Source organism: Oryctolagus cuniculus, chromosome 8 (genome assembly GCF_051225735.1).
Source record: "Oryctolagus cuniculus isolate XC-2025 breed Fujian yellow rabbit chromosome 8, ASM5122573v1, whole genome shotgun sequence".
Classification (NCBI taxonomy): Eukaryota; Metazoa; Chordata; class Mammalia; order Lagomorpha; family Leporidae; genus Oryctolagus; species Oryctolagus cuniculus.
The window spans coordinates 123,015,927-123,040,448 of NC_142874.1; the positions used below are offsets into that span (position 1 = coordinate 123,015,927).

Sequence of the window (24,522 nt, forward strand, 5' to 3'; positions counted from 1 at the left end):
TACAACAAAAATCAACTACCTTGGAATAAATTTAACCAAGGATGTCAAAGATCTCTATGACAAAACATTAAAGAGAGAAATAGAAAATACAAGAAATTGAAAATCTTCCACGTTCATGGATTGGAAGAATCAATATCATAAAAATGTCCATACCACTGAAAGCAATTTACAATTCAATGAGATACCAGTAAAATTCAAAGGACATTTTTCTCTGATATAGAAAAAATGATGCTGAAATTCATATGAAAATACAGGAGATTCTGAATAGCTAAAGCAATCTTACACATAAAAAACAAAGCCAGAGGCATCACAATACAAGATTTCAAGACATGCTACAGAACAGTTATAATCAAAAAGTCCTGGTACTGGTACAAAAACAGATGGAGAGATCAATAGAACAGAAAAGAACTGCCATAAATCAGTACACACATTTACAATTGACTTATTTGAAACAAGAGTTAAAATCAATCCCTGGAGCAAGGACAGTCTCTTCAACAATTGGTGCTGCGAAAACTGGATCTCCACATGCAGAAAGACTTTACGTTATACCTTATACAAAAATCTACTCAAAATTGATTAAAGACCTAAATCTATGACATGATGCTATCAAACTATTAGAGAACTTTGGGGAAACCCTGAAAGATATTGGCACAAAGAGTTCTTTGAAAAGACCCCAGAGGCCCAGGCAATCAAGTCAAAACTAACACATGGGATTACATAAAATTGAGAAGGTTCTGCACTAAAAAAGAAACAATCAAAGTAAATGGGAAAAATTATTTGCAAGCTATGCAACTGATAAAGGATTAATAACCAGTTTATCTTAAGGGATCAAAAAACTCAACAACTAAAACAACCCAGTTAAGAATTGGGTGGCCAGCGCCGCGGCTCACTAGGCTAATCCTCCTCCTTGTGGCGCCAGCACACCGGGTTCTAGTCCCGGTTGCCCCTCTTCCAGGCCAGCTCTCTGCTGTGGCCAGAGAGTGCAGTGGAGGGCCCTGCACCCCATGGAAGACCAGGATAAGTACCTGGTTCCTGCCATCGGATCAGCGTAGTGCACCGGCCACGGCAGCCATTAGAGGGTGAACCAACGGCAAAGGAAGACCTTTCTGTCTCTCTCTCACTGTCCACTCTGCCTGTCAAAAAAAAAAAAAAAAAAGAAAGAAAGAAAAGAATTGGGCAAAATATTCACATGATTATTTTTCAAAAGAGGAAATCCAAATTGCCAACAGACACATGAAAACATACTCTCTGCTAGCTATCAGAGAAATGCAAATCAAAACCATAATGAGGTTTCACCTCAGTCCAGTTAGAATGTCTCACATACAGAAATCAATAAATGACAAATGCTGGTGAGGATGTAGGGAAAAAGGTACTCTCATCCACTGTTGATGGGAATGTAAACTCGTATAGACACTGTGGAAGCCAATATGGAGATACACCAGAAATTTGAATATAGATCTACCATATGACCCAGCAAAGCCACTTCTGGGAATTTACCCATGGTAAATGAAATCAGCATATGAAAGGGTTATCTATATCCCCATGCTTCTTGAAGCTCAATTTACAGTAGTTAAGATATGGAATCAACCAAAATGCTCATCAACTGAGGACTGGGTAAAGAAATTATGGGATATCACACCATGGGATACTACATAGTGTTAAAAAAAATGAAATCCTGTCATGTGCGACAAAATGTATGAAACTGGACAACATGATACTCAGTGAAAGCCAGACCCAAAAGGACAAATACCTATGTTCTCCTTGATCTGTGACAACTAATAGAGCACCTAATATGTATTATATATAAATGAAATTAACACTTCAAGATGCAATGACTTTGACAGCCTTTGTCTCAATTGTTGAGGAATAGTTTCTTTTTTAACACAATTTGTGGAACACTTAGTATAGAGTTAATCACATGTGTATAAAATTGTATATATATATACTTAGTATAGAGTTAATTGTATGGATATAGTCATATGTGAAAATATATCTTAGTAAAAAATAAGAATGGGACTAGGAGATGGAGGAGGAAGAAAGGTGGGAGTGTGGTTGGGAGGAATTACAATATTCCTAAACTTGTATTTATGAAAAAAATAAATTGTTATACATTTTTAAAAAACTCTGAATAAATTGTATATAGAAGAAACATAATCAAGGCTACAAATAATAAGTTAACAACTAACATCATACTGAATGGGGGAAAGTGCAAGGATTTATAAGATATGAAACAAGACAAGGGTGTTCACTTTTGCCACTTTTATTTATCACAGTACTAGAAGTCCTAGTTGGATCTATTAGGCAAGAGAAAGAAACAGTTTTGGAAGTGAAATTGTCACTTTTTGCAGGTAGCACAATCTTTCACATAGAAAACCACAAAGATTTTACCCAAAACCAATTATATATCAATAGCAAGTTATGTGAAAAAGAAATCAAGAAACCAATCCCATGTCAATACATACTTACATACATACCTTGGAATGAATTTGACCAAAGAGGTAGATGATCACTACAATGAGAAGTATAACACACTACAGAAGAAATTGAAGAGGACACAAAGAAATGGAAAGACATCCAATGTTCAAGGATTTAAAGAATCAGTATCATTATAATATCTTTACTACTCAAAGTGATTTACATATTCAATGAAATATCACTCAAAATACCAGTGACAGTTTTCCAGATTAGAAAAATACTCCTACAATTTATATGGAACAAAAGACTGCAAATAACCTAGGAATTTGGAGTAAACTATAAATCAGGAGTAATTATAAGTATTTGACATGAAAATGTATTATAAGTCTATAGTAATTGAAACAGCAAGGTACTATCATAAAAAGACTTGGAGACCAATGGAACAGAATAAAGACGCTGGAATAAAATTCATACACCTACAATTACTTGATCCTTGACAAAGATGCTAAGAACAAACATTGTGGCGCAGCAGTTTAAAGCCCTGGCCTGAAGCATTACCATCCCATATAGGTGCCAGTTCTAGTCCCAGCTGCTCCTCTTCCAATCCAGCTCTCGCCTTGTGGCCTGGGAGAGCAGTAGGAGATAGTCCAAGTCCTTGGGCCCCTGCACCTACATGGGAGACCTGGAAAAAGCTCCTGGTTTGGGGCTTTGGATGGGCACAGCTCTGGCCACTGTGGCCATCTGGAGAGTGAACCAGAGGATGGAAGACCTCTGTCTCTACCTCTCTCTGTAATTCTGCCTTACAAATAAATACAATAAATCTTAAAAATAGAACACACTTTGAAAAGAACAATCTACTCAATAAATAATGCTGGGACATCTGGGTATCTACATGTTAAAGAATGAACCTAAACACACATCTCTCTCACCATGTACCAAAAACAAATAAAAATAGAATAAAAATCTAGATGTAAGACCTGAAACTTTGAAACCATTAGCAGAAAACCTAGAAAAGATACTTCTGGATAGTGGAATGGGCATGGATGATTTTGATATGACTCCCCAAAAAACAGACAACAGAAGTGAGAGTAGAGAAACAAAATTTCATCAAACTAAAGAGCTTCTGCATAGCAAAGGAAAGAGAATGAAGAGGCAATCTTCATTTGCCAGTTATACATCTCACAAAGGGTTAAAGAAGACTCTATAAAGAACTTACTTGAACAAAAAGTCAAAAAAAAAAGCACAATCCAACTTAAATTGCATATCTAAACAGACATTTCTCAACATACAAACGGCCAATGGGTACATGGAAAAATGTCTAAACATCACTAATCATCAGGGAAATGCAAGTCAAAACTACTATAAACCCCATCTAGATAGATTATTTTCAGAGAGACAAAACATGAGTGTTGGCTAGGGTATGTGAAAAGGGTACCTTTGCACAGAGTGGATAGGAAGGTAAATTGGTTTGGTCATTGTGGAAATCATTATGGAGGTTCCACAGGATCCAGCCATCTCATTGCTGGATATACATATCTGAGAGAAATGAAATCACTGTTGAAGAGATATCTATATTTCCAACTTTACTGGAGCACTATTCACAGTGCCAAGAAAAAAATAGTGTGAATGTCAATCAACTAGAAATAGACAAAGAAAATGCAGTGCATCTACAAATACAATTATACTCAGCCACAAAGTGATTGAAATCTTGTATTTTGCACCAATATGGATGGAATTGCAGGTCATGTTAAGTGAAATATGCTGAGAACATAAATATAAGAACCACATGATCTTACTCATAGAGGGATGTAAGATAGTTGATCTCAAAGCAGTTAAGAGTAGAGTGATGGTTATCAGAGGTGGGGGAGGGTAGGTAGAAGAGAGGGAGGAGTGAGACTAACAAGGACTATGTTATAATTAGATATTAGTAAGAATTTCCAGTGTTCTATTGAATAGTTGTGTGATTATAGAAAATGAAAACATGCTGTATGCTTCTCTGAAAAACAAAAGCAAACTAGAAGAAAGGATTTTGGATGGTTTTACCATAAAGAAATACTAAATATTTGAGGAGATATCTATGTTTACTATGTATATGCTATGTGATGTTTTTATCTTACATGGTACTCCATAAATGTATACAATATTTTCTATTAAAAATTTCAAAAAAGTAACACACAAAATATAAGATTTGAATAAGGTGCCTGGCACATTTCCTTCCAGAGGAAAAAGAAAGGATTCAGGTGCCAGTAATGTGGCTTAATGGGTAAGGCCATTGTGTGTTGTGGCGGCATTCCATATGGGCACTGGTTTGAGACCAGGTTGCTCCACTTCTAATCCAACTCTCGGCTATGGCCTGGGAAATCAAAGGAGGGTGACCCATGTCTTTGAGCCCCTGTGCCCATGTGGGAAACCTAGAGGAAGCTCCTGGCTCCTGGCTTTGGATCAGCTCTAGCCATTGCAGCCATTCGGAGAGTAAACCAGCAGATGGAAGACATTCATCCTCTCTCTTGGCCTCCCTCCTCTCCGCCTTCCAAATAAATAAATAAACCTTAAAAATAGTAAATAAAAAGGATGCAAACAAAACAAATACACAAAAACTGTTTCATTGGAGTGAGGCAGAGTGCTGGAGGGCAGTGGTCATGTGATATAGATGTCACAGAATATGGAGGTACAGAATGACCCTATGAAGAAGGAAACAAGGCACAGTGGATATACTATCTCTCTCTGAAGATCAACCCTGAAACAAGAAGGACTTCATCACTCAGTGGGGAATAAGTAAACAGGAAGTTCCCACTGTCCCCACCCATTTCCTGGACCCCCAAAGCATTTGTCTCAAAAGTTTACAGCACTGGGGCCAGTGCTGTGGCTCACTTGGTTAATCACATATGGGCCCCAGGTTCTAGTCCTGGTTGCTGCTCTTCCAGTCCAGCTCTCTGCTGTGGCCCAGGACGGCAGTGGAGGATGGCCCAAATTCTTGCGCCCTGTACCTGCACGGGAGACCAGCTTCTGCACCTGGCTCCTGGCTTTGGATCAGTGCGGTGCGCCAGCCATGGCAGCCATTGGAGGGTGAACCGACGGCAAAGGAAAACCTTTCTCTCTGTCTCTCTGTCCACTCTGCCTGTCAAAAAAATAAAAAATAAAAAAAAAAAACAGTTTATAGCACTTACAGGCTCTGACCCCAGTTTGGAGAGCTGCCAGGTTACTGCAGTACTGCACTGCCCCCAGAGAAAGAGCCCAGCATTTAGGCATGGTGCTATTTGAAATCCTGACTACCCACAATTCTGTGAAACAGGCAGCTGCCTCTAGAAGCTCATTTAAAGTATCCCTCTGAACCAGCCAGACAGGGCCTATCCACTGTTTTTAGGACCCAGAAGTCACCTGAATGGCCTACCTTTAGTTACTAATACACAGAGGGCTCTGAGAAAAGTCAGGTAATACTACTTAACTCTTGCTATAACAGCTAACTGGCCCTACCTGTCCACCACAGAATCCAGAAAACAGCCAGATGGCCTTACCTACTAACTGCAGCCTGGCAGCCATTCATGAGCAGCTCCACCCACAGAGGTTCTAGTAAAAATCTGAACATCACCACCAAACCACATACAACGTGGGATGCAGCTGGCAACCCAACAAGGCCCCTGGGATCTAGTCAGGAGGGCTCATCTACTCTCCTGTGACTCCAAGAAGAAACCAGTCAGCCTATTCTCAGCTCAGCCCACCAAGGCTTCAGGAAAGTAAACAAATGGATCTGCTTATTCATCTTCAGTTCCAATAAGCAAGGAGACATCCTGCTCTCAACCAGAGGCCCCATAAAATCAATTATACCACTCTTGGACACTGATGGGAACCCAGTCTAGATCTGCTCGTATAACCTGAGCCCTATGCAAATATCAAGTACTGATAAATATCCATTAAACTATGCACCACAGCTACCTGAGCCCACCAAAGTGGTCCTACTTCCATATGACTCAAGGAAACCTCACAATCACTTCATATCCACATCTAGCTGCACCATGCCAAGACCTGCCCTATCTAAGAAACTTGCATCCCATTTGGAAGTATAATCCTATAATTCTGCAGCCTAAGTCACTTAAAAACTTCCCCAACTTTGACTGCAGTCAAAGATGCTCTACAGATTCCACACTGAAGCACCCACCTAGAACCAAAGCCAACACAGCCTATCCAAGTGACAACTGGAGACCTATCATCAGAAGAAAGTCTTTTATTATAAAGCTCATCCTAAGAAACTGAGTCACTAGAGAGGTGGGTATCAAGATAGGGAAACAAGATGCATGAAAGGACAAGGTAACTTCGTGTCCCCCAAGGGAAAACCATAAATACCCAGGAACCAACCTTAAAGAAAAGGAGATAGATAACATGGCAGCAAAGAAACTAACTTTTCAGGAAATTTAGTGATATATGAGAATTCAGGCAGAATAGTCAAAGTCAGCCAGACAACTGATTAATGATAAATTCAGTATAGAGATAGATATATGAAAGAAAAACAGAAATCTGAGATCTAAAGAACTCAATAAATGAGATGTAAAACATAGTTGTCAGCCTCAATAGAAGACATTGTTAAGCAGAAGAAAATTTTTGAACTTGAACATCAATCTTTTGAAATAACATAACAGGGAGAGAAGGAGAGATGGAGGGGGGAGAGGAAACAGAAAAGGTATGTGGTGTAACAAATAAATGGAAAATATATAAACCACATGGTTTGTTGTATGGTGTTCTTTAGTGCCCACTGATGTTTGCTGATGTTTCAACTGGACACAAGAAACTATTGACAAACTTAAACTGTCACCACACCCAAAGTGAATTCTCTTGTCGCTCCCCCTCTTCATGGAGGAACGACACTAAACCCTGCCTAGGTTTCCTATCCGAGTCACGGCACCATTATGTCGCTCCCCCTCTTCGTGGAGGAACGACACAGGACCCTGCGCTGTTCTTTGGTCTGCTCGGCCCTCCCCGGGTTTGCTGCTGGTTCTTCCCGGGTTGGCTACTGTCCCTTCCACCTCCGTGGAAGGGCGGTTCCCCCTGCCACTTTCCCCACTTCCGCGGGGGAGCGGCACACTGCCAGCCGGCTCTCTCGGGGGCTGCTCAGATGTTCCTCAGGTGTTCCCCTTAGATGTTCCTGGTGCATGTTGTCTCTCTCCTTTATCGTCCTCTTTCACCAATCCCAACTCTGCTACCCACACGCTGAGTACACTGCTCTCCTCCAATCAGGAGCAGGATCAACTCCTGCAGGTCATCACTCAAGTTGGTGAGAGGCAGCTGCGTAGAAGCTGTTTACTCCTCTCCCAGCGCCATATTGCGGGAGAGCAGATGCATAGAATAAGTCTTAATTCCAGTAACAGTCTAGTCTGAGTTGCTCCCCACATCTCTTATCTCACTTTTACTTGCTCTCTAAGTAACCACCATTACTAAAACCTAATTTTTCACATTGAAGACAAATGTTTAAAAATTACATGTATATCATGGAATTAGATAGTACATGTAATATTTTATAATCTTTGAGGCACTACACAAATGTTCATTATTTTCAGACTTTAAAAATAATTTATACAGATATCTATTCCCCAAAGTAGTAAGACTTCTTCACAGATATGTCTCACTCAGTTTTATTTCCTTAATGGTCTCCCGACATTACGTGAATATTTAGTGAACTGAATAAGCACATGCTTTGAGCAGTGCAGCCACTAAGGACTGAATGAAATTTCACAGGCAGCTCCACTTTGTTTACTTTGCAACCTGTGTCCCACATAGATGACATCATGTTCAATGGACCATGATGGGTCACTTTGAATATGGAAAGGATTATTTGGCAAGTGCATGAGCCTTGACAGGCGGAATCACTTGTTTATATTCCTCAGGGTAATGGAGCTCTGTGAGAGATGAAAGTTCTCCAACTAATCTCACATTAACTAAGTCACCCAGAGAAAATTTTTCAGCTCTCTGCTGATGTCTTACTGGGTCACTGCTAAATCACATGGGCACTTTGGGAAATTGAGAGAGGCATGTGGGAGGGTACATCTATGTGAGCCACACCATATCACTTTCAGAGTAACTCATTACATTTGTCTGCATAGAAAAGAACTTTCACCACATTTTTGTGAAATATGAAAAATGAAATATTTTGCATAAGGTAAATAATTCCTTTATTTAATGGTGGGTTTGAAAAAATGAAAACTAATTAACTTAAGGGTTGTTTTGTGAACACTTTTCACATGTTAATTTACTCTAATTTCCCCCCCTATGGCCTGTAAAGTGCTTCTTGGTAATACTTATAAAAAATATTTACTGATTTATTTTGAAAGGCAAAGTTAGAGAGAGATAGGGAGAGGCATAGAGATCTTCCATCAGTTGCTTTACTCCCCAGATGGCCGCAACAGCAAGGGTTGGGTCAAGCCAAAGCCAGGCCATGGCCAGATCGTCTTCTACTTGAAGACAACCTCTAGCTCAAATGACTTCATGAAAATAATTGTTGGGGCCAGCACTGTGGTGTAGTGGGTAAATCTACCACCTGCAGGGCTAGCATCCCATATGTGTGCCTGTTCAAGATGCTGCTCCACTTTTTATCCAGCTCTCTGCTGACGCTCCTGGGACAGCAGCGGAAGAAGGCGGAAGTACCGGAGTCCCTGCCATCCATGTGGGAGATCTGGAGGAAGGGCCTGACTTCATACTGGCCAAGTCCTGGATGTTGCTGGCTTTTGGGGAGTGAAGCAGCAGATGGATCTCTCTCTCTCTCTCTCTCTGCCTCTGTTTCTGCCTCTCTTTCTCTGTAATCTGACTTTCAGGTAAATAAATCTTTAAAAACAAAAGGAAAATAATTCTGGAAATACCCAAAATAAATGGCATGTATTTTGACTTAATGAATTTGTCATGACAGTTAATTTTAAAGTCTCATATTCTTTGAATATTAAAAACAAAACAAAACAAACAATAGAAACAAACAAACAGATGTAACTGCAACCCTCAACCCTATAGGTACTTGCAGGCCAGTATGGTAACCTGCTTGGAGGATTAATATGTTCTTTGATTCCCACAAAAAGTTTTCAAGTGACAAAACAGAATGCCATTTAAAATCAAGGACAACTGACCATGAATAATGGAGACAGGAGACTTTAACATTGCAGGCTCCTAATCTTTAATTAGCAGAGAAACAGAAATTAAAATCAAGCATTACGAATATCAATCAGGGAATGAATTTCAGGCTTTGCTTTTTTATATATATATAGAGAGAGATTTCTTCTTCCTACTATCAAGGACAACCTTATAGCTGGCTAATCTTCCGACTTAGAGCAAGTAAAAAACTTGGGAAAAACACAACCATCAAAGAATCCATGTATTTGTAAGCTTTGAAGAGCAACTAGGAAGTCAAGGTTCAAGGAGCCAAGATCCAGAGAAAAATGAAATTCGCTGAGTTTTAATTTCTATATCACTTTTCTTTTGAAGCCATTGTTGATTCACAAATTGCAGGGATAGAGACACTTAGAGTTCACACACAAAATGGCTGTTAACATCTCAGGAAAATCAATCTTGAAAGCTTTTAGCAACCTCATGGGCCTTTGAACAACAGAAGTTCAAAACCAGCAAAGACACAACAAAAGAGGTGCAAAGAACTAAGAAATTCATGGAACCCACTAGGCTGGATGTTTTCTCCACCACTTGTGGGCAGTTTTTCTGGCATTAGACAGGAAATGGCTGCTAAGGGGTTGAGAACTGACCCTCTGGTGGGTGGGGAGGACAGGAATAGCAACAATCAAACAGTTTTAGAAAATGCCGTTCTTGCAAGATCACTGTATGGCTAAAGCCAGAAAGTGCTCTACCCAAGCCATGAGTAAATTTGTTTCTCATAGAAGATGGATTAACAATTCTGACACTACTTGACATATGTACTAGGGCTGAACAAAGAAGTTGTAGATAACCAGAGCCAGGTTCCTTGGTATCAAGAGTAAAACACTGCTACGAGCAAAGGTAGCATGCCAGAATGAACCCTGTGGTTTTGGATTGAAGTGGGAGATAGGAGTATGAATATAATGTAAGTGGCTTGAAATAAGTCACATTTAGTATAGTATAGTTGTATAGACCAGAAGTGCAACACGGTATCACCCAGCAACAATCCAGGTGTCAGCAGAGCTGCCCTTCTTCTGGAAGCTCACGGGGAGAATCCATTCCTTTGCCTTTTCCCACTTCTAGAGGCCTCTCCTGGAGCTCTACATATAGCTGCTTGTATGTCAGAAGCAGCACGGATGAAAGATGTTGCTCATGCTGCCAGCCCTCTGACAACAGAAGGAGAAGAGCCTCCAGTTTCACCTCTGTCGTTGATATTGGGCTCAGCTACATCTCTCCATGGTAATTTCCCTATCTCAAGATCCCTAACATCAATCATACAGCAAAGTCCCTTTTGTCATGAAAATAACATTCAGTAGTGCAGTTATCTGCGTATCTGCCAACTTAGCCTTTATATATTTAGAGACTATATTTTTTAAAGATTTATTTATTTGAAAGGCAGAGTTAGAGACAGGGAGAGACGGAGGGGGAGGGAGAGGGGGAGGGAGAGGGGGAGGGAGAGGGGAAGGGAGAGGGGAAGGGAGAGGGGAAGGGAGAGGGGAAAGAAGAGGGGAAGGAAGAGGGGAAGGAAGAGGGGAAGGAAGAGGGGAAGGAAGAGGGGAAGGAAGAGGGGAAGGAAGAGAGAGGGGGAGAGTAAAGTCAAAATAATGATAAAATCTGTAACACAGGGAGGGTTTGAGTAAATACAAACCAACAAATCATAACCCCAACTCTGAAGATTGTAGAGATCCTTGATAGTCTTAATAAAACCTATGAAAACATAATCTCCAGAATTAAAAAAAAATCCTAGACTTCAGCTTAAATCCAAAAATAATTTTAAAACAAAACTCCACACACCAAAATAGTTAGCTCTGCAGCAGTCATTGACTGAATTTTTCAAAACCGTATAAATACTGTGAGAAAATTTATGCTGTCGGAACCTCACGTGCATTTTTCATTCGTTTGTGAAGAAAACAGAACGACATGTAAAATATAGCTCCGAGTTATTCGCCTCACTCAGGAGCTTCCTTTCTAGGCACTCATTAATCACTTAGTTCTTTTGTAAGAAATGGAGAACACCTCCAAATTACCTCAAGACAGATTGCCAAGGAAGAGATTTTTCCACCTGGGATAATATAAAGGAAGCAAGGCAATGCCCAGGTCTTCCATGCCCTGCCCACCCAGCAGGACCATTCCTCCTTGTTTCTGAATCTCAGGCAAATGGGATTCCCTCCCTCTCAGGGACAAGAAATCATCTCAGGCCACCTGCTGCCAAAAGATCTCCTGACCAGCATCTGCCAATTGCTTCCCATGGGAAAGATGTCCCAACTACCCATCTGTAGCCCCGATGGCTGACAATGATCACTGAATTTTTCTTTTGAGTATCCAAATTCTCTAGTAGAAAAAGTAGAAAGGTAGCCCAATGCATCATTTTTGCACCAAGGAGGCAAAATAAAATCATGAATGTTGGAAATGCTTATTTTCATTTCCTGCCATCTATCTTTCAAGTGATGCCTTGGAACCTTTATAAATGTTCTTCTGGGAAGCTGGACAGAGGTCAAGGCCTACAAGGACCTTACCCTGGAGTCAATAATGTGAACTTCTCAAATGAAGAATGGTATCATGAAACATCCCAAAAGTCCATCAGTTCGCAAATAGAATTTTCCAATGTTACCTGAGATAATCACTTATTCTCTTAAAATATATCACCTTAGTTACTGACATCATAAATAGTGTCAATAGTTAAATCAACAGCAGGAGTCACTGTGCACTTACTCCCCATGTAGGATCTCTGTCCTTCATGTGTTGTACTATGTGAATTAACAGTATAACTAGTACTCAAACAGTACTTTATACTTTGTGTTTCTGTGTGGGTGTAAACTGTTTAAATATTTACTTACTATATACTAAATTGATCTTCTATATATAATTGAAAATTAATCTTGAAGAATAGGATGGGAAAGGGAGTGGGAGACGGGATGGTTGCAGGTGGGAGGGTGGTTATGGGGGGGAAAGTCACTATAGTCCAAAAGTTGTACTTTGGAAAATTATATTTATTAAATAAAAGTTAAAAAAAAGAAAAAAATATATATCACTTAATTAAGAGAGGACTAAAGTATGGTGTAAAAGATAATTTCTACATAAATAATTTTGAGTTAATAAAAAATTAAGTCAGCAAAATAAGCCATATTCTTAATATAAAAAGCAATCTTATAAACTGAGTTAGCAAAGGTAACAATATCAAGTGATAAATGTCCAAAACACATGCCATGATTCTTTATTGAGCTATTAAATAATGACTAGTGAACAAAGTATGTTTTCAAATGTAGAAGTGAAACACTTTGAGAAACAATGACTTGAGCAGCCCTTGTCCTGACTGTCCAGGAACAGATTGCTATTTTATTTCTTTTAGTATTTTCTTGTTCTATTAATACCATTGGTTGAACTCTTTAACACACAATTATTCTTAGGTATCTAAATTTAACTGAAAAGTGACCCCTGTTAAATATAAGAGTGGGGATAAGAGAGGGAGCAGCTGTACAGTTTGACACATCCTCACTCTGACTTACCCCTAATGGTAGAGCTAGAAACGTTCCATGAGATTCCAAATCCCATTAAGGTGGCATGTACCAATGCCATCTCACTAGTCAAAGTGATCAGTTTCAGTTCATAATTGATCATGATAGGATTAAGAGTCAAAGGGATCACATAAACAAGACTAGTGTCTGCTAATACTAATTGATAGAATTAAAAAGGAGAGAATGATCCAACATGGGAAGTGGGACACACAGCAGACTCATAGAATGGCAGATGTCCTAAACATCACTCTGGTCTCAGAATCAGCCCTTAAGGCATTTGGATCTGGCTAAAAAGCCCATGAGAGTATTTCAGGCTTGGAAAGCCAAAACACTCTGGCAAAAAAAAAAAAAAAAAAAAAAAAAAAAAAAAAAAAAAAAAGAAAGAAAGAAAGAAAGAAAAAAAACCAAACCAAACCACCACAAACCTAAATGAAAGATCTCTGCAAGTGATATCCCAGTGGAAAGAATGAGCAACTTAATATGTTATCCCTCTTAGTATTTTTTTTTTTTTGGTTTGTTCTACTTAATACTTTGGGTTGAATACTGTAATCAATACACAATTCTTCTTAAGTGCTGAAACTTAACTGAAAAGTGATCGTTGTTAAATATAAGAGTGGGAATAAGAGAGGGAAGAGATGTGCAATTCGGGACATGCTCAAGCTGACTTATCTCAAACGGTAGACTTAGAAACATACCAGGGGATTCCAATTCAATCCCATCAAGGTGGCATGGACCAATGCCATCTCACTAGTCCCAGTGATCAATTTCTGTTCACAATTGATCATAATGATAGGACTAAGAGTCAAAGGGATCACATAAACAAGAGTAGTGTCTGCAAATACTAGCTGATAGAATCAAAAAGGGAGAGAATGATCAAACATGGGAAGTGAGATACACAGCAGACCCATAGAATGGCAGATGTCCTAAACAGCACTCTGGCCTCAGAATCAGCCCTTAAGGCATGCGGATCTGGTTGAAAAGCCGTGAGAGTATTTCAGGCATGGAAAGCCAAGACACTCTGGGGAAAAAAAAAAAAAAAAAAAAAAAAAAAAAAAACTAAACGAAAGATCTCTGTGAGTGAGATCCCAGTGGAAAGAACGGGTCATCAAAGAAGGAGGTACCTTTCTCTGAAGGGAGGAGAGAACTTCCACTTTGACCATGCCTTGTCTAAATATGATCAGAGTCGGTGAACTCAGGGGGCTTCCATAGCCTTGGCAGCTCATGACAAGAGCCTAGGGTGATTACTGAGGCCATAAACAAGAGTGTCAATTTGTTAAGTCAACAACAGGAGTCACTGTGCACTTACTCCTCATGTAGGATCTTTGTCCTTAGTGTGCTGTACATTGAGATTTAATGCTATAACTAGTACTCAAACAGTATTTTTGACTTTATGTTTCTGTGTGGGAGCAAACTGTTGAAATCTTTACTTAATGTATGCTAAACTGATCTTCTGTATATAAAGAGAATCGAAAAAGAATCTTGATGTGAATGGAAGGGGAGAGGGAGTGGGAAAGGGGAGGGTTGCGGGTGGGAGGGACGTTATGTGGGGGAAGCCTTTGTAATCCATAAGCTGTATTTTGGAAATTTATATTCATTAAATAAAAGTTTAAAAAAAAAAAGAATGGTTCATCAAAGAAGGAGGTACTTTTCTCTGAAGGGAGGAAAGAACTTCCATTTTGATTATGGGCTTGCCTAAATAAGGTCGGAGTTGGTGAACTTAAAAGGCTTCCATAGCCTTGGCAGCTCATGACAAGAGCCTCGGGTTATTACTGACATAAATAAAAGTGTCAATTGTTAAATCAACAACAGGAGTCACTGTGCACTTACTGCCCATGTAGGATCTCTGTCCTTAATGTGTTGTACTATGTGAATTAACAGTAAAACTACTACTCAGACAGTACTTTATACTTTGTGCGTCTGTGTGGGTGCAAATCTTTACTTACTATACACTAAGGTGATCTTCTGATAAAGATAATTAAAAATGAATCTTAATGAAGAATGGGATGGGAGAGGGAGTAGGGGATGGGATGGTTTGAGGATTGGAGGCAGGTTTTGGGGGGAAAACTGCTATAATTCAAAGTTTTCCTTTGGAAATTTATATTTATTAAATAAGAAAATTATGTTTTGACTAATAGAACAAAGCACTATTTTAAATGGTGTGGCATATTATTTTTTGTTTAGTAACTTAGGAAATATTCAAAACACGCAAATACTTGCTGCCAGGAAATAAAAGTATAAAGTAAATTGTGCTGATGGACATCCTAGCCAGGCTAGGAGGAAGAAATAACAGCCAAAGAAACCTTCACAAAAATCCATGTTTTTGCATGTTAGGGACTTTATGAGAAATGATTCAAGATTGTTTTGTTCCACACATGGACTTGCTAGACTAATGAGAAATCTGCGTGCCAGGGTTGTTGGGCTCTTCCCATAAGGAGATACAATGAACTCGCCCAGAACCCATGTGATTTTGAATACACATACACGTCGGCCTTCAATGCTGGAGAAGAAACACATACCTAATTGAAGGAAAATTCTGCAAACTGCTGGGGGCCAAGCAGGTCTGTGGGGGTCCCTTCATGCATTCATTCATTTGGCCAAGGTCGAATTCCCACTTTTCTTAACTTCACTGTGTGCCCTTGGCAATCTGAGGGATGTAACCTACCAGTGGTGACACATGGTAGGGTGGAAATGCTCAGGAACTTGAAGGACCACAGTGACCCTGGAAAGGCCTGAGCTCCATGTGTTGTCCAGTGAATACGGTGGTCTGTGAGCACTTGTTAGGCACCTGGAAGGACTTGCATTAATGCTTCAAACGAGGACTTTGTGACAGCAGGGTTTTCTCTTTATCCATAGATGCTGAAGGCTGGGGAAAAGCTGGTTCACAGTTACTGAAAATTTATAAAATATATAAATATGAAGTTACTTTTGTGATTGGAAAAATTCAAAATGCTAACAGTGTGAGGAGGCACACTCCTCACAATGTAGTGCAATGGGTTAGGCTGCATTGGGATAACTGCATCTCTTACCAGAGTGCCTGGGATCCAGTCCAGCCTCCATTTTTCATTCAGAATCCTACTAATGTCTGCCTCAAATAAATGGCTCAAATACTTGGTCCCTACCACCCATGTGGGAGACCTGGGTTGAGTTCCTGGCTCTTGGCTTTTACTCAACCCTACCCTGGTTTTTGAGGACATTTGGAGGGTGAACCCCTGCCTGGAAGATCTTACTCTCCTTTCTCTGCTGTTCAAATAAATATAAACTTTAAGAATATCAGCAACACTTGTTCTTGTAATATAAATGTAATATAAATATAAATGTAATATAAATGAAATGATTATTTGTGACTCCTTTTAATTTTATGGAAATGTATTTAGCAGTTTGCAAAAATGATTTACACAAGATATTGCAATTAGACAATGAAGGTGTTTGATGCCTCTTATCACAAGGAGTACTTCAAGTTGAGAGATGCTGTTACAAAACCATGGAGGACTGTACAGAGGTTATCTTCATATACCACCAGGATCACACTACTGAACCATTATGTACTGTCCACATGACACACAGCTTAACATTGTAGGCCTCAATTTCCTCATGTGTAAAATGAGATAACAATAAAGTCAACATCACCACCACCTCTGCCTCTCTTAAAAAAAGCTTCTGGGATTTTGTTTTGTTTTTAAACTTTATTTTTTGGGGGGAGGGGGCAACGGAGGGGGAGAGAGAGAAAATCAGAGAGAGTGAGAAAAAGAAACTCTCCAATTGTCTGCAATGGCTGAGGCTAAACTAGGCTAATGCCAGGCACTGAGAACTGAGTCTAAGTTACCTGTGTGGGTAGCAGGTATCCAACTACTTAAGCCATAACTCAGCCTCCCAGGCACTCCACTATAAGATGCGGTTTCCCAAGTGGCATCTTAACTGCTAGGCCAAGCACCTACCCCACAGCTGGGCTCTTTGAATAAATAAATCTTTAAAAAATTATATTAAAGGGAAGAGTTAGAGGAAGATACAAAGACAAAGATATCTTCCATCTGCTGGTTCACTCTCTAAGTGGCTGCAAACACCGGGACTGGGTCAACGCAAACTCAGGAGCCTGGATCATTCTGGGTGGCAGAGGTCCAAGTACATGGGCCATTTTCTGCTGCTTTCTCAGATGCACTAGCAGGGAGTTAGATTAGAAGATAGGCAGTCAGGCCTCAAACTAGTGCTCCGGTGGGATGCCAGTGTTGCAGGCAACAGCTTAACCCACGAAGTCACAATATTAGCCCCCAAAATGACTATTTGTTGTACTATCTTAGTATTATTTGAGTGTACACATTTTTAAGTTTATAGAAACTGGAATTAAAATCAGCTTATTTTGGCACAAAAATTGAAATCTCTACATTCCCCCACCCACCTAATTTTAGGTAAACTCTGATTTCATGACCTTTTGAAGACCCCCTATGTAAAAGTAAGAGTGATTGGCACATCATAAGCTATTAACACAAAATTAAAGAACGTCATTAGAGAAACAGTTGGAATTAATGGGTATTTCATCCAAAGCATGAGCTGTTTTTGGGTAACGACCTATTTTTTCCTTTCCTTTATTCTGAGTTCAGTAAAAGCAGTGACTTATGGTAGGAATAGCAGTGAGCTGCACTGTAGGAGACCAGATTTCCAAACCTGACTCTGCCCCAGATGATCTCTGACCTGGAGAAAGTCTTCCTCTGTAAAATGCTAATGGAGGCCAATTTTGATCATGATTTGCCTATGCTGTAAGGGTGCTAGTAATTATAAATAATGATGGCATTCTCATTTGAGCTACAAAGATAATAATGGGTTAACAAAAATAAAGGCATTTTTAAAAATGCAATTTTAATGGGAGAGCACATTTTGTCCTCGTTTAATGAGTGTAATGGAAAACCAGTGCAGTCCCTGCAGGGTCCTTAGATTTCTGTATGTGGTTCATTCTGCCTCGAAGGAGAAAGCATTTACCGGGCAAGAAAACAAGGGGCTCCAAAGCTTGTTTTGGGCTCCAGCTGTTTACATCTTTTCGTCCATTTGGGGGAGGGACACAAAGGTTTAAGTTGAAATTGCACGTGATGGTTTTCCTAAGTTCATACTTACCTTAGCTCTTACAAAGAATTAACTTTTTCAAAGAGAAATTTGTAGCATTAAAAACGTTGAAGAAGGCTGTTTGGCATGAGTAATTTACACCCACCTCCCCTTAAGGTTTGACAGAATTCTTTGTATTTCAGAAACCTCCACTCCATGGAATACAACTTCTCGCTTCACTTTACTTGGTTTCTGCATCACTAAATTCAAGTGACAGCAGAAAGTGCCACAGTGAGAAGAGCTCATGAGTTAGGACAAAAGGCGCAGTCTCTGACATAATTCTGGCTTACACAGTTCTGAACTTGACAAGATGTTGGATAGATGGATCTAAGATTTAGAATCCTACCTATCAGAGAATGCAACATCACTAAACTTTAGTTGCAGAATAAAAGACTGGGGAGCAGTCTGGGCTATGAGACGACACTCCTGACCCAAGCAGAACATGACAATGCAGAGAAAGCACTCTGAGTTCAGAGCAGTCGGTTATCTGATGAGATCACTTGTCCAGGACAGCACAAACCAGATCACCAGTGAAGAAACAGACAGGAGCCCACAAAGATGGATTGCTCTTCACCTGGCTGAGGTGCTGTTGGCAATCCTGGTTGGAGGCCCAGAGGTCAACCATATGTTATTCACCTGAGCAGAACCCACATCCTAGTCTTCAGTCTGTCCTCTAGGAATTTCCAGCTATGAGTCAACACCTGGGAACATCTTGCTGAGACTGGTCCATATGAAAATTTCTCAGTTATTAGCATTAGTAAGCATCACTGAGAGTAATTAAATCATAGATTTGGGGGCAACCACTTAGATTTTAGGTTTTTGATTTGGAATGGAGCCCAAGAACTTACCTTTCTACCTTTGAGGGCTCAGCACCACATACATATTACTGAAGGTGAAACTCCATAGCAGGGCAGGATTTAACAGGTATGCCATGTGATCAAATTACTCTGTCTATGGCTAATTTTCCTCACCCACAACATACATGGTGCAAAGACAAATTTGAAGCAATGTGTTAAAAACAAGTTTATGATGTTTTTAGCACTCTGAGAAAATAAAAGGAAACAAATTATTTCACAGAAGAAAAGCAATAAAGGGTTCGTATCTGCCCTCCTTGTGTACTGAGTGTGAAATACTCACAATACTCTTCACAGAGATGTCAGTCCTGTGCTGCCCAAATGATCTCACTTGTGTATATCTGTGGATGCTAGTATGAGCAATAAGCAAATGGAAATGTCAAAAATGTATGAATTTCTAAGAAATGCACTCAGTGAATAGAAAGTTGCCTTACTTCAAAAAAAGTGCATCCTAATCTTTGTGTTGTGTTTCAGAAGCGGTTTCACTGCAGTGTTTGGAAGCTCAGAGAGAATGATGTTGGGCTGTTGGTATAGAATGGAGCAGTGCTTACTTACTCTTGTCAGAGAGAGATGAAAAGCACCCATGTTCACTCACATGCAGGATGCAGCTACCATGTGAGGAGCCTGCGGAAGAATGCACGGCTTTCAAAACATCACATTTGTCTTGACCCAAACCCGAACTTAGAAACCTGGGCAATGTTTCCAACTCAATGACCATAAGCTGCTTCATTTATAAATTCTCTGGCCAAGCGAATCTTTCTAACAATAAGCAGGCAATGCTAACTGAGTCATGATTGAAAATAATTCCACAATGGTATTTTGGGAGTCAGAATCACTTTTGGAAATCACACCATGACCTTCTGTTTTCACTATTCTTCTGGGATTGATATCCAACATACAGAGGTAAAGATTACAAATGTTTGTAGATCAAATGGAAACACACATACAGAATGGACACAATGTTCAGTACATAATAGAAGCTCAGTGAGTTATTTTTTATTCCATCCTTGGTTTCCTTTGTCTAATATGATTATCTGGTATCTTAATACTTGAGCAAGTTTGAAAGTTTTATTAATGGCAAGTGATCCAAAATTAGAAATAGCATGAATTTTTTAAAATCTATGGTTTTGATATATTTAGAGACAGTGGCAGGGATAACAGAGGACAGAATGAGAGAGACATCAACACAGGGAGACAAAAACAGACAGAAATGAGGAGCTCCCATGTGTCGTCTCACATTACAAATCCCCACAATAGCTAGGGATGGGCCAGGAGCCTAGAACTCAATCCAACTCTACCACATGGGTGGCAGGAATTTAATTACTTGAGTCATCATTGTAGCCTTCCAAGGTCTGCATTAGCTGGAAGCTGGAGTCAGGAACCACAGCCAGGAGTCAAACCCAAGCACTCATATTTAGAACATGGTCATCTTAATCACTAGGACAAATGACTCCACCAACATGAATTTCTAAATCCAAAGATGTATATTTGACTCCTGGGTTGAATAGGAGAAGAATTAACCTAGTTAAAATACTAGAGAATTATTTCACTCATATTTAATAATTGTTCTTTGCATGGAAATATGTAAAAATGTGCTGATATTATAAGTAGTATGCAAATGTTATACTTGTAAACTCAGTTATAAGACTGATTCAGTTTCTAACCATACATATTTGTGTGATAAAATCTCATGATTTGATCAAAACTCATTCTAGTAATCTGTGAGACAGAGAAGAGACATGAAATAACATAAATCACATACACACATGTGTTGCCTGCAGGCCTACATAGTTCCATTATTCAGAAGTACTAAATTTCTGGGTGTTGATCATGTATTTTATAACTACCAGTTCTGAAATACATACACACACACCCCAATGGAGAATAAAGGGAGAGGAAACTAAGTAAAAAGTGGATTCACAATAGTCACACTAACTCAGATCAATACAGGTTTATTTTGCTGAATCTGGGTGGCAATCTAAAGGATGCTAGTTTTATGCCAATCATACATTGAACCGATTACAGGATGCCACCACACTTCAAGCTTCATGTGGTCAATAACCAAACCTTTATGGCACATCTGTCATGTAGCATCAGGAATGAATAAGCTGGACCTGGTCTGAATGGGCTCTGCTGACACATGGTATGGTATGTGCTGGACACGGCTCTAAGTGCTTCATAGACAATCACATGTTTCGTTCTCCTCTATAGAAAGGTGATGATGCCCAGTTTATTCTTTTGATTCAAGGTTGAATCAATAGGTATAAAAAAGCTATGCTGACAACCTATGTATATATGAAGGATCTTCAAAAATTTCATAAATATTTAATAAAGACTTTCTAATTTTTGCATAAAAATAAACTTGTATTTTATTTCCACCCCCCCCCCCCGCAATATTTAAAAGCATCCTTGTATGAATGAGTATTGTTATAGGATTCTCTGGAGGCAACAGTACATAACTTAAACTAAGGGCAATAAACACCCCTGTCTTAATGAGGACACTGACTGTAACGGTGTCTCACAAAAGCTGTAGGCAGGAACACTGGGGGACCTCGGGAAGAGCATGCAGAGGGGACGGGGCCAGCATCTGGTTTCTGTGCTGCTAGCCGGGCATCGACACATCCATTGTTCTTTACCAACCAGCTCGCTCTCCCTCCCCTGCCCTCCCTCTCCCTATTTTCTCTGCTTCTCTGTACTGTCCTCCCCACTGATCACATTCTTCCCTTCTCAGCCCTCATCAGTGCATCTCGAGTGGAGTGACCGGGCCTGGCCCACCCACCCATCACCCCAGGAAGGCAGGATTCTGTGGCATGCACAGCAGTGTTGTTGGTGGCTATACCTGTGCTGGAAGCATGCACTGGTCTTTTCCCCAAGGACTAATGTAGCCATTCTTCCTCTTGTAGCCTTGATTTGCGGGCATCATCTTTGATCCATGCTCTCATTTCTGCACTGGGTTTCCTTGCCATATCTCCTTCCCTTGCTGCGTGGTGCGTGCACAACAAGCGGCTCCTGGAGGTAGAATTTGGAGTAAGACATGAAGTAGACTCAGGACTAGCCCAAAAAGCACCAAGCCTATGACCTCATAGAGTTCAAGTACTTTGTTAGTGGCTCAAGAAATTGTGTCGTCCACTCTCTTCGCAGGAAAATCCACTGAAGGTGAGGGCCACCCCGATCAGAGATCATCTGTGCCCTACTTCTGAAGTCCCTACCACACAGGGAGGAACCAAGAGGTGCAGAAGAGCTGGGTCAGCAAAGAAAGGCGGCAGTTCCAAGAAAGCGAAGGAATTCTTATACTTCCTTGTCCATTTCTTCAATATCTTCCTTTTTTTGGGGGGGGGGGGCGGTATCTAAATCATTTGATTTTGTTTTTCTTAGACTGATGGTTGTCTCATATACACCAGTAATTCATTGTTTGGAATGAGACCTAAGACCCCCGCACCAATACCTGCATGAAAAGAACAAGCTTCCAACCACTGTAAAGCTGGATTCTCAGTGACTGAAATATGACAAAGATTTCTACTCCCTAAGGTAGGGAGAATTGCTGGCAGTATCTCCGGCTTACCACAGTCTCCATGTATACAGTGATCCTGATCAGATTTTAGAATCTGTATTACTCATGCTTAATCAACAAGAAATAGCTTTGGAGGGGATGAATTTTCTGGCTAGTGTCTCTAACGAGCAGAGACCAAGACAGAAAGCTTTTGATATTTTAGGGTCTCTGCCTTGATGAGTGCATGCCCACAGATACTTAGCTGGCCTACTCGGTTTAGGAACCACCACAATCAGATCTTTCTCATTACCACGACTGTTGGGGAAACAGCCACAAACATTATCTCCTACCTCCACAGAGAATCTCTATGAAAAGGAGAAACAATTGTGTTATCGAATAAGCATTAAGCCAGAACCTAACACCACAAGAAATTCACTAGAGAGATCGCAAGACATAAATCTCACTGTTTTACATAGCCATGCTACATCTCGAGTTTTCTCTCTTGATAATGGTGAGAGGCCAAGTCAGCCTCTTTCTAGGAGAGCAGTGACTAGGGAAGATATAAGTTTGGGTGTGCTGGTGAGAGAAAACACAGGAAGCAAAAACAAAATGCATGGAACAGAAGAAATGTGCTACTTACAGCTCCTGCGGGAAGTGTGGAAGCAGCAGGAACATCAACAGCGGAAGGGAGAGAAGACCTGTGCAAGGCCCACGGTGTTATCTTCCAGGAGTTTCTGCAAAGACTTGCATGCACCAAGGGGCGGTTTTTATTTGCAGGCCTCTGGTGTTGACCACTGGGATTTATCATGGTCAGCAGCTGTGGGATATATGGAGTTCAGGTCAGGGAGATGAGAAACAAGTGGGTTCCATCACAAACAACAATGCAAGAAAGAGAAATTTTCAATAGGCCAAAGGTGAGGGTGCATTAAGCTTGAAACAACTTTCATTACCCTGAAAATGGGTACTGAGGCAGCCAACTTTATGAAACACATTACGGCAGACCAGAAGGTCATTACAGACCTGAAGAAGGCCTTATTTGCAGTCTCATTACCAGGAAATAGTTGTAAATATCATATTTAGACTGGAACCTTGTACAGAATTCAAAGAAGACTACCCATGAGTGCTGCCTGGTTTCACACCCAAAAGCTTCCTGAGGCATCAGCTTAAAGACTATTTGAAGGACAGTACCTAGTGTGCTGAGTGGGCATTTGGAGCAACGTTTTCCACAGCTGAAGGTGATCAGAGTTTGCAGCTAAAACACTCGGTATGGCAGTTCCTAAACTGAGTAGGCGAGCTGAAAGTCCTGAGTGAAACCTGGGAGATATTTGAATAATGATTTAGAAGCACAGCAAAGTTCTCCCCTACACCAGAAGTAGTAGGGTCAACAGCATGGGAGAAAGGGCAGCTCGGAAAGAATCCAGCTTGAGCAGGAACAGTTTGCTTCAATGCTTGAAAAGCTAAAAATAGAACCTTCTAATTTTCATACCAATCCCACTGCTCTGTGTTGTGCACCCTATGACTCTCTACAGCGTGGGCAAAGCAGGCTCCCTGGCTCAAGGACGGGAGTTCCCAGATGGAGGGTCAAGTAGCAATGCAGTCATAAACATCCTCATACTTGCAGATGAGAAAATCATGGTAACAGGCAAGGGCAGACTTAGGCAGCAGGCGGCTGAGAACTGCCTGTACACAGCACTCGGGTTCCAGTTCTCAGAACAGTGATTGATAGCCATGGAACCCTGGGCTGCAGCCAGTGGCCCTGCTTCTAGATCAGGAGAATGGGTTATAGATGGCATGGACTATTTAAGGCTGCCTGGCCCTGAGCATTCAGTTATGGAAATGTCTGTGGAGACTTAGGAATTAAACAGGACCCAGGAGATGCCGGCTCAGTAGGAAATGGGAACAAGAAGTGAATGCTTTGCTCAGATTTCTACAACTCTCTACTTGGATTCACAAAATACTCAGAGAATGCGCATGCTTAGGCACTGATATCCACAAAGACAACACACTTGCTTTATACCTGGTAAAGGGACTAATTTAA

General features: G+C 40.4%; 1 long non-coding RNA gene across 3 annotated transcripts; it reads right to left on the reverse strand.

The window, feature by feature from the left end:
* Positions 1–5,515: 5,515 nt before the first annotated feature.
* On the reverse strand, positions 5,516–23,288 carry LOC149125135 (uncharacterized). Of its 3 annotated transcripts, XR_016212087.1 has the most exons (4): positions 23,125–23,288; positions 21,834–22,003; positions 19,550–19,618; positions 15,365–15,937 (listed from the first exon to the last, which is right to left on the reverse strand). It is a non-coding gene; the product is annotated as an uncharacterized LOC149125135 (long non-coding RNA). The 3 variants fall into 3 exon arrangements; XR_016212089.1 differs by lacking the exons at positions 15,365–15,937; positions 19,550–19,618 and adding an exon at positions 5,516–5,533; XR_016212088.1 differs by lacking the exon at positions 19,550–19,618.
* Between the last annotated feature and the right edge of the window lie 1,234 nt (positions 23,289–24,522).